Genomic DNA, 9,747 nt, shown 5'->3' on the forward strand with positions numbered 1-9,747 from the left:
AGAAAGTCATGTGGTCAGATGATACCAAAATATAACTTTTGGTCATAATTCCACTAAACGTGTTTGGAGGAAGAAGAATGATGAGTACCATCCCAAGAACACCATCCCTACTGTGAAGCATGGGGTGGTAGCATCATGCTTTGGGGGTGTTTTTCTGCACATGGGACAGGGCGACTGCACTGTATTAAGGAGAGGATGACCGGGGCCATGTATTGCGAGATTTTGGGGAACAACCTCCTTCCCTCAGTTAGAGCATTGAAGATGGGTCGAGGCTGGGTCTTCCAACATGACAATGACCAAGCACACAGCCAGGATAACCAAGGAGTGGCTCTGTAAGAAGCATATCAAGGTTCTGGCGTGGCCTAGCCAGTCTCCAGACCTAAACCCAATAGAGAATCTTTGAGGGAGCTCAAACTCCGTGTTTCTCAGCGACAGGCCAGAAACCTGACTGATCTAGAGAAGATCTGTGTGGAGGAGTGGGCCGAAATCCCTCCTGCAGTGTGTGCAAACCTGATGAAAAACTACAGGAAACGTTTGACCTCTGTAATTGCAAACAAAGGCTACTGTACCAAATATTAACATTGATTTTCTCAGGTGTTCAAATACTTATTTGCAGCTGTATCATACAAATAAATAGTTAAAAAATCATACATTGTGATTTCTGGATTTTTTTTTTTAGATTATGTCTCTCACAGTGGACATGCGCCTACGATGACAATTTCAGACCCCTCCATGATTTCTAAGTGGGAGAACTTGCAAAACAGCAGGGTGTTCAAATACTTATTTTCCTCACTGTATCTGATATTTTAAGAGACTTATGACCTTGACTCACACTCATGAGGGTCTGAAGGCATCGTGTCTATAAGAGAACTCACTCATATGTATGAATTACATCTTTAATGTATTTTAGAACTAATTAATTAATTGAATTAATTAATAGATGCATCATGTTGTTGCCTCAAAGCCAACATGAAAAAAAATAAATAAATAAATGAATAAGCTTTTTACTTTCTTCTTTTTTCTTGGTATTATGCTGTTGATAGAGATTGACATTATTGTTAAATGAACCCGGAACGTTGCTTTAACTGTGTTTGGATAACAATTAAGTACTCAGAAGAGAAACGGTTAAATGAATCAGCCCACCAGTTGAGTTGATAAAGGTTATGGAGAAATTAAAATAATATAGGATTTGATTTTCAGTCAATATATCCAAAGCACAGGGATACTGATTCTGATTTCTAACAATTTATAGAGTCTCAGACATTACGCATCACTCTGCCATATAGATTGCAAGTGGAATACAGATGAAGTTTCAAATATCCGCAGTGTTCTTTTCCCTCAGTGTTCTGTCTGCCAGTGGGCATCTGTTCTTTTATTCACTACGGCTCTGTCCCCTTGTTTCATTTGCTGATGAGCTGGCGATACACATTCACACCTGTGATCTGATGATCTTGGATGGTCTGACAGTCAGTAAAGTAACAGCAAATTTTCATTTTTGGGTGAACTATCCCTTTAAAGCTCCAGTTGACAAACATTACATCTGTAATACAACTGCAAAATTCAGTTTAAATTTGTTTAATGAACTAAGAAAAACTAAACAAGCTAAACAAAATGTTAGCAAACAAACATTTACAAATATTATTACTGTTCACAATTACATCTTTAAAATGAGGCAGAAGTAAAAAAAAAAAAAAAAAATGAATCAGGTGTTATAGTACATACATGTAAGTGTTACAGTATATAAAATCAAATCAAGTCACCTTTATTTACATAGCGCTTTATACAATACTGATTGTGTCAAAGTAGCTTTACAGAGTCAAACAGGAAAATAATTGGTCAATAATGCAAGAGGACATTAACAAGTCATTTTTTCAGTTAAAGTCAGTTCATTGGTGATTCAGTGTTGACATCATCCAGTTCAGCTCTCTTCCAATAATGTCTGTGCAATCAGCCAAGCGTAACCAAAAAGCAAGCCAAAGGCGACAGCGGTAGGGACCCAAAAATCCATCGGCGACAGAAATTGAGTAGAAAATCTTGGGAGCAACCAGGCACAGTCGGAAATTTTGCAGTTCTCCTCTGGCCATACGAAGCCAGCATGGAGTGGTTTAATTCTAGGCTGCAACACAGGTCAGATTGAGCAGAGGACTTGTCTGGTTCTCGTGGTCTTGTCCCGATGGCCAATGAGGTCTTCGGAGGGGATCTGTCTCTGGAGCTCATCTAGCTGTCATGATCTCCGCTGACATTCAGGGCTGTCGAGGTTGTCTTTAGGTGCTGATCCACTCTCTGGTCTGGATATGGACTGGATCTGGGTGGCTACATTCACCTCGGAATAAGAATGAAACAGACTAATATTAGTGTAGATGCCACTGAGAACAGTAAAGCACATAATAATTGTAGTAAAAACTCTTAAACATTTACACATATTACCTGGGATGAAAACAATAAACTCCTAGTCTTGAAAGTACACACACAGTATGTAGTTGCAGTGGAGCAGTCTGGTCACGTGTGTTTGGTGCCTTGGAAGAACTGACTGGGTTGCATCTGAAATCTTGCAATGATGACAAAGCACCAATGAAACCTTTGGCCACACCCTGATGGAGAAAGAAAATTAAATTTTAAGTTCAAAAAAATTAAATGATGCCTTTTAAATCATTTACAATGTATCAATATCAGTTAATTAAATGTGTGATGAAACAGAACCTTTTTTTTTTTTTTTTGGCACAAATCCATTCCACAATCCATTGCACAACAGGGAGCATTAACGCTGACTGGATTTGTAATAGAACATGTACATTTCATATTATAGGGCCAAAGTATCTTTAAGACAAGTCATGTCACTCGGCGGCCATCTTTGAAACGCCTCTCGGGCATCCAAGTCAAGCTTCTATCTCTTTGAATGGGGAAATATCAAATTCTCCAAAACTGTTCACTAAGCTTGCGATTAAATTTCATATTTGAAATCACCAAAGAAATCTGACAACAACTGTATCATAAATGTTGTTTCTTTTGTTCAAATAACGTTATAAAAAGCTTATTTTTCAGGCTAGATCAGCCAGTGCGCATGCGCAGTTCTAAGCACACGTCTCAAAACGCTGACTGTTTCTATAGCAACCGGGACTTCTAACGGCAGCTGCAGTGACACGTTGACTTTACCGATTAGTGATTGGCTCTTTCATTCAGAAGGCGGGGCTTCCTGCGATTGAGCGGCCATATTTGGAGGGTTGCATTTTTCCCCATTCAAAACTATACCAGTGACACGTCTTGGGTAGTCTTTGATAGGGTTACCTCAAATAGCATAAAAATAATATCAAAATATAACGGTCCTGCCTGTTGTTGATAAATACCAGTGGTGAGGTTTCGCAAATTGATTGTTCAGTTGTCCCAGTGTTTTCTAAGCCACGGTCTTCCCCAGTGCAGTGACTGGTGTGCACTATCTAGTGATTCACTACCTAGGGAACTGACTGAGACGCTTTGAATGGCCGTGTGAAATGATTCAGTTGTTCATTTTCGTTCGGAATGATGAACTTCTCTTCCGAAGCGCGTTCACTAGACTAGAAACGCCGTGTAACATTAATCCGCCCCGTTTGAAAAGACCAACATTTCACCGTGGCGTGTTGTTAGTCACGTTTAATGTCGTCTTTTTACTTCACGGGACAACTGCAAATGTTTACACAAGCAAAAACCCATTCAACACGCCCATGTTAAGTTCAAATGAGCGCATTACTGTGGTTTAGATTAAGTTACACGTTTAATTTCGGTTAACTTTAGTCTTATTAATCTTACTTGCACAAGATTGGCTTGCATATTGAGCCTGTTTTCATTTGATGTTATCTATTTATTAAATGTTTCCTGGAATGGAGTCAATTACACTTTGGAATGTAAAAGTAAAAGTTTCCCAGAATTGTACTTAAAGGCACAGTCAGCCCAAAAACCACAGCTAGTCTAGCACTAAAATAACAAAAATAAATAAATAAAGTTATCATAAAAAATTATAATGGATCAAACGATTCCAAAAAGATCCAATTCAGAGCTGCTGTCCATATGTTTTGCCTCTTTTTCGCCATCTCTGTTTGAACCTGTAATTGCATCTATTTGCGGAATTATCTTCTTTACCTGTGTTGTGAAGTTATCATATGGCTATAGAACCTCCATGACACCGTTATGGTGCCTTTACATGCCTTTTTCCTCCTTATTTTCTTTCATTTTATTAAACAGAACAACCAGGATATTCTTCATAATTACCTTTTGTGTTGATGAAAGAAATGAAAGAAAGTCATGCAGGTTTGGAATGACAGAATTTCAATAATTAATAAGATAATTTTCATTTTGGGTAAACTATCCCTAGAGTAACAGAGTAAATACTTAAACAGTTCATATAAACTGTAAACATATATATATATATATATATATATATATATATATATATATATATATATGTATGTATATATATATATATATATGTATATATATATATATATATATATATACATACAGTCATAGCCAAAAATATCGTCACCCTTGGTAAATATGATCAAAGAAAGCTGTGAAAATTAATCTGCATTGTTAATCCTTTTGATCTTTTATTTTAAAAAAATCACAAAAATCTAATCTTTCATTGGATAATAAGAATTTAAAATGGTGGGAAATATCATTATGAAATAAATGTTTTCTCAAATACACCCCTAGGAATTCTTATGAGTAAAATATCTCTGAAGTATATTCCCATTCATATTCACAATTTTGAGCACTCCAGGGTGATTATGAACACTAAATTATCCAGCCATGGCTTCCTGTTTCACAGAAATATAAATAGGAGGGAAAACAAAGCCCAAATTCCCTTAATCATCCATCACAATGAGAAAAAACAAAGAATATATTTCTGATGTGCAGCAAAAGATAATTGAGCTTCACAAATTAGTGAAGTGGCTTTAAGAAAAGAGCTAGAGCAGTGAAAATTCCCATTTCCACCATCAGGGCAATAATTAAGAATTTCCAATCAACATAAAATGTTACGAAACTGCCTGGAAGAGGATGTGTGTCTATATCGTCCTAATGCACGGTGAGAAGGAGAGTTTGAGTGGCTAAAGACTCTCCAAGGACCACAGCTGGAGAATTGCAGAAAATAGTTGAATCTCGGGGTCAGAAAACCTTAAAATTGTCAAACAGCACCTCCATCACCACATGTTGTTTGGGAGGGTTTCAAGAAAAATTCTCCTCGCTCATCCAAAAACAAACTCCAGCATATTCAGTTATCAGACACGACTGGAACTTCAAATGGGACTGGCTTCTATGGTCAGATGAAACTAAAAAATGAGCTTTTTAGCAGCAAACACTCAAGATGGGTTTGGTGAACACAGGGATAAAAAGTACCCATGTGTACAATGAAATATACTGCTGTATTTTTGATGTTGTGGGCCTATATTTCTGCTGGAGGTCCTGGACATCTTGTTTAGACACATGGCATCATGGATTCTATTAAATACCAACAGATAAAAAATCAATAAGTGACTGACTCTGTTAGAAATCTTATAATGGTCCATGTTTGGATCTTCCAACCATACAATAATCCAAACACAAACCTCAAAAACAACACAAAAATGGGTCACTGAGCACAAAACCAAGCTTCTGCTGGCCATTCCAGTCCTCTGACCTGAACCCTATAGAAAATGAGTGGTGAACTGAAGAGAAGAAGCACCAACATGGAGCTGGGAATCTAAAGGGTCTGGAGTGATTCTGGATGAAGGAATGGTCTCTGATCTCTTGTCAGGTGTTCTCTAACCTCATCAGGCATTATAGGAGAAAACTCAGAGCTGTTAAACTGGCAAATGGAGGTTTCAGAAAGTATTGAATAAAAGGCCAATGTGTATTAGACAAAAACATTTATTTCATAATATTTCCCCCCATTTTAAATTCTTATTATCCAACGGAAGGTTCGATTTTTGTGAATTTTTAAAATAAAAGATCAAAAGGATTAACAATGCAGGTACATTTTCACAGCCTTCTTTGATCATATTTACCAAGGGTGCCGATATTTTTGGCCATGACTGTTTATATATATATATATATATATATATATATATATAAAGACCCGTAAACATAGAGTACAGTTTACTTTATTAATATGAAGGAATTTTTCATATGGATGTTTTACAGGTGTTTTACCTGTATCTTAAATTTTGCTCTTAATTATGTTGTGTTTTAGGGTTTATGTAAATGATGTAAAATAGTTTTCTATAAAAAACAAAAACAAAACAACATATATATGTTGATAAATTCCACCAACCAAGATATTGAGATACATTTGTGTTAGCTAAATAAAATGTGTAAATGTAGAATTCAGTCAGGAATGACTAAAGGCACAAGGCAAAGGTCCTGCAGACTGAACAGATCTCAGCAGGGATCTTTTTGTTTCAGTGTTTGCATGGATGGACCGCTTGGGCTGATGGTTATCTCACATCATCCTGTCAGGCCAAGATATCAAAATCACACAGTGAACAGACTTTGTTTAATAAAGGCAGCTTGTGGCAGTTTACTTTAGACCTTTTCCACAGTCACATTTCCTACGGCAAGCGTAGCTGGTTTATTCTAAGGTCAGAGCTTCTGCTGAATTCATTACCCTCTGAGCTCCCAGGCCAGCTGAATGCTGAGGGACACAAAAATCTTTTATATTTGTGCATTTCAATATTGAATCATTAAGGCTGATTTTGTCATCTTTTACTCACCCTCTTGTTTGTTGGCAAAAAAGGAGGAATTCTGAAGAATGTTCATGTTGTTCAATGAATATAGGGACTCTCTCTGAAATAACAAGCACCATAAAAAGTGTAAGAATAGTACATTTGAAAAGAGCAGCTTGGACTTTCTGTAAAATGTCTTATTTGAGTAAATTCATTTTAATTTGTATTCTACATCTAAAGTACTAAGTAGTAATCTTAATTTAATAATAATAATAATAATACATTTATTGAATTTTACTCCTGTTTTGTATTTTACTAGATGTGGCCAACTTGAGTAGCATATTTCAGATACAGGAGGGTTCCTACAGCACAAATGACTGCCATCAGTCATTGGGCAGTTTTAATTATAATAAGGGCCGGACGATATTAATCTTATTTTTATAGAGCCTCTGATTGTATTACTTTCACAAATCATATCTTCTGTCACGCTATGTTATTTATAATCTATGACCAGGGCTTGAAAACGAAAAAAAAAAGTCAATCGGTTCACTCCGAGCAGAATCGATATTTTAACGTTTCTGTTCCTGCGTTCCTCTGTATTATTACCGTTCCGAAACCGGTTCGAGTAGAAAAAATAACGGTTAATAACGTTTTTTTTTTTTAATTGTCTTTGCCTATAATAATAATAATAATAATAATAATAAAGTATAGTGTTTTCTTTACACAAAAAGAAAAAGAAAGAAAAAAAAAAAAAACAGGAAGAGATAGTATCTTAACCCGCTGCGTCACAGCCAGCATCATCTTCTCTAGATTTGCCTAAATGTAGTCTACTAAACAAAATATAAAAATCTATTAATGCTTTGAAGACATTTTTTTTTTACAGATAATTAAAAATGTTTGCTGCATTGTTAAAAAAAAACCGCTACTTAAAATTGCGTTTTGAGAAAAAAAAAAAAAAACAAAAAACAGGCTAAGTCGCGTCGCATTTTATTAGGCTATTACATTTAGAAATGATGTAGGCTAAAATGCCAGTAAATCAAAATGTTTACAAACATTATAAACACAGGTAATAGTTTCTCTCCACAACAAATCCTCTAAACTTAAGGATATAGGCTATAAAAACGTCAATCCAAAAACAAATTACACGGTGAAACTGATGCCTACCTCTCTCATTCGGCACGAATCCAAATGTTTCCATATTCGCGATGTATCTAATGCTAAAATATTATTTATTATAGGCTTTGTACTTTCATCGACATAAAACATTATCCTTCACATCGGCTAGCTAGCCTATATCAGCACAGTGAGGCGGTGGTCACGCGGAACAACAGATTGGACAACGGAGCACTTTAACCTTTTATATGTTTCTTTAACTGGCTGCAATGTCGCAAAAATATGTTGTGTCTTTGTGCGCGTGAGGCGCCAGCGCGAACGCTGGTTGGTTATACAGATGCAAGATATCATTCAAAACTGTCAAGCTTTTGCAAAACAAATAAAGCTGTAAAATAAATAAAACTGTAAAGCTTTTGCAAAATAAATAAAACTAATTTCTGCCATTTCCTTTTAGATAACTTTGGAACGCGTCACAATGAACGGTAGGCCTAATTCATAATTTTTGTTTTTTCGTTTCGTTAATTTGTCAATGATTTAGGCTAAGTGAAATATATTTAGTGTATAGGCATATATATTCCTTTTTATGTAAGCCTACAGTTTTATTCTGTTTTCTCCGTTCACAGAAGAGCTGCAGGTGCATAAGATCTATTGAATCCATCGTTTCTGTTTCCGGTTCTGTTCCAGTTAAAATTTCGTTCGTTTCCGGTTTTCATTTTCGTTCCTTGAACCCGGTTCAGAGCCCTGCCTATGACACTGAACTTTCATTCATTAGTTCGCTATTCACAAGTGCTACTGTATTTAAGACATATTTGTTGAACAATTATCGGTTAAGTGTGTAATTTCTGCGCCATTAGTGACTGTTTTCAAACAGGTTTCCTGAACACACTTAGTCCCTCCTCAAACTCATGCCATTGGTTGAGTGAAACAAACAGCATTTTTTATTTTTTATTTTTTTGGGTGGAGGGGAATCTGTTAATAGTTTTTGCATATTAGGCTGGGATATAAACAACTATTCTAATATTATCTTTGAAAATTACACATTCTAGGATTGGAAGCAGATAAAATGATTGTATGTTTTGTAATTGACTCTTAAGAGGAGCATGCGGGAGTATTTCTTCTTTCCTTCACAAAAGCTCAGTTCAGTCTATTTGTCAGCCATTATTTATGCTATAATCAATTTTTCAATACTGCTGAGCTGTACTAAGCCACAGAGTATTGAAACAAGCAGTTTATTACAAACAAGTAGCTCTATTGATAGCAATCCGTATGCTGCTTGTCATTGCCTTTACTAATTGTGCTAGATGTAATTCATCGGTGCAGAATGAATTGATAAAGTAACTATAATTCTTCAGATAAGATATCTGGATTCTGGGTTTGTAAATCATACGGTAAGAGTTTTGAATGTGGGAGGTTGAGATAAGCCTGTAGGCTTGTTTTTGAAGAAATTCCTGGCATTTGTGAAAAAAAAAGCCTGTTTTACGAATTTATTCTTTGAATCAAACAGAAACCAGAATCAAAGAGAAGTTATTTATTCAGCTCAACCTCATTTGAATCCTTTTCGAATCTGTTTCTTTCAAGTTTTCTATTTTCCATGCAACACAGACGCTGAATTCTGAAGAAAATGGCCAAATGTTTTTCCATTTTAAATACAGTAAACGGGTACTGGAGCTGTCAAGCTTAAATAATCTGAAATTTAGGTTATTCACTGCTCCTGAATATTCATTACCATTGAATTAAACTCCAGTTGCAGTTGCACAGAAAAGAGTGACCAGTAAATTCTTCCAAACATCTCCTTTTGTGTAAATCTTACAGGTTTGAAATTACGTGAGGTTGAGAAAATGATGACAGAATTTTCATTTTTAGTTAGCTCCTGTTTGCTATTTCTGCCATATTTAAGCGGTTTTTGAACACAGTGCTTGAATGTCTCTCTACTAATTCTCACCACTGAATGCTGTGATGG

The 9,747-nt window shown here is 35.9% G+C and overlaps 1 long non-coding RNA gene across 1 annotated transcript; it reads right to left on the reverse strand.

The window, feature by feature from the left end:
* Positions 1-1,521: 1,521 nt before the first annotated feature.
* Positions 1,522-8,349, reverse strand: LOC131549684 (uncharacterized). Its single transcript, XR_009273462.1, has 3 exons — positions 7,839-8,349; positions 6,723-6,795; positions 1,522-2,591 (listed from the first exon to the last, which is right to left on the reverse strand). It is a non-coding gene; the product is annotated as an uncharacterized LOC131549684 (long non-coding RNA).
* Between the last annotated feature and the right edge of the window lie 1,398 nt (positions 8,350-9,747).

This window comes from Onychostoma macrolepis, chromosome 11 (assembly GCF_012432095.1).
Source record: "Onychostoma macrolepis isolate SWU-2019 chromosome 11, ASM1243209v1, whole genome shotgun sequence".
In the NCBI taxonomy this organism is placed as follows: Eukaryota; Metazoa; Chordata; class Actinopteri; order Cypriniformes; family Cyprinidae; genus Onychostoma; species Onychostoma macrolepis.